Source organism: Manihot esculenta, chromosome 3 (assembly GCF_001659605.2).
Source record: "Manihot esculenta cultivar AM560-2 chromosome 3, M.esculenta_v8, whole genome shotgun sequence".
Lineage (NCBI taxonomy): Eukaryota > Viridiplantae > Streptophyta > Magnoliopsida > Malpighiales > Euphorbiaceae > Manihot > Manihot esculenta.
This window is the reverse complement of record NC_035163.2, coordinates 29,570,858-29,572,239: the sequence shown is the minus strand read 5'-3', so window position 1 is coordinate 29,572,239 and position 1,382 is coordinate 29,570,858. Positions and strand designations below refer to the sequence as shown.

The 1,382-nt window shown below is 32.4% G+C and overlaps 1 pseudogene; it reads left to right on the top strand.

Moving 5' to 3' along the window:
• Positions 1-525: 525 nt before the first annotated feature.
• LOC110612285 lies at positions 526-1,111 on the top strand (annotated as a pseudogene).
• Positions 1,112-1,382: the final 271 nt, after the last annotated feature.

The window sequence follows — 1,382 nt, the reverse complement described above, 5'->3', positions numbered from 1 at the left end:
AATATACTGTAGCTAAGTTAACTTTAAAAAATCAATTACCACTCCAATAAATGTCATGATTTCTACTTTTACTTCATAGATTTTTATAGTGTCAATACTTTTTTAGTAGTTTTGTATTCAATTTTCTATCGTTTAAAAAGAAATACTAGTCGAAAGAGTTCTTATTGGTTTCTTTAAAAAATTTTCAATAAAATCAAAAATTTTTATTTTTTATAAAAAATAAATAAAATATAAAAAAGTTGTCAATAAATAATAAATAATTCTGTATTCAAATAATTTAAAAATATTCACATATTTAATTAAAGGCTTATTCATCTAAAAAATTCAAATTTTTTACAAATTCTCAATTATATTCATTTTTTTAATACTCTATATTATACTTCAAATTTTATAATTTATTGGAATTGTATTCGATTCCTCAAATTAATTCTGACCACTTTCAAAATTATAGGTATGCCATAACACATGAAATTTAAATATATTTTTTTAAAATAAAAAATTCCACGTCAAAAAAAAAAGTTAACCATGGTTAAAATGTTTAACAAAAAACTTTTCAGGGCCAAGATCGGATCCGGACCTGAATCCCAATCGGGATTCTACGTCGCCGTTGTTGTTGACCGAGAAATCATCCTTCTCGTTGGCGATTTGACCAAACAAAGCTTGTCCACGGCAACAGAGTCTACTCCACAAAGGCCAGAATTTGCGGCAAAAACAGAGATATTTCGATAGATTGCACCGCCAATAACGATGCAAGATTGTGTTTTAGCGTTGATAACAAGAGGGTTTTGCAGATAAAACGATTGAAGTGGAAATTTCGAGGGAATGAGAAAATTGAAGTAGATGAGGTGCCTATACAGGTCTCATGGGACGTCTACAACTGGCTATTTGAGGATATAAACAATAGCCATGCAGTGTTCATATTCTGATTCGAGACTTCAGAGAATGAAGACAAAGAAGAAGAGGAACACGAAAGACAAACTGAAAGCACATAAATATGCAGTGGGCAAGATGGGAAACACGGTATGGTTCCATGACAACAAAATCCATTTAATAGTTTTGGACTGAGTGGAATAGAGTGGATGAAGAGGAGAAGGAGTTTGATGAAGACGACAAGGAGCTCATCTTCGTCGTCGATTTCGATGTCATCTGCATCTTCAGGGGGCGGCTTTTCGTCCATAATGGAATGGGCAAGCACCGAGGAGAATGAGCTGAGTGCCCCTATTGGCTTCTCTCTGCTTGTTTACGCCCGGGGGAAATGGAAGTGACACGGAACAACTAGCCTTGAATTTTATGGTAGATTTGGACCGGGGCTAATTTTTATATTTTAATTATTATTTTAGATATTTTGAATATTTTGAATATTTTTATAATTTTGCATATTA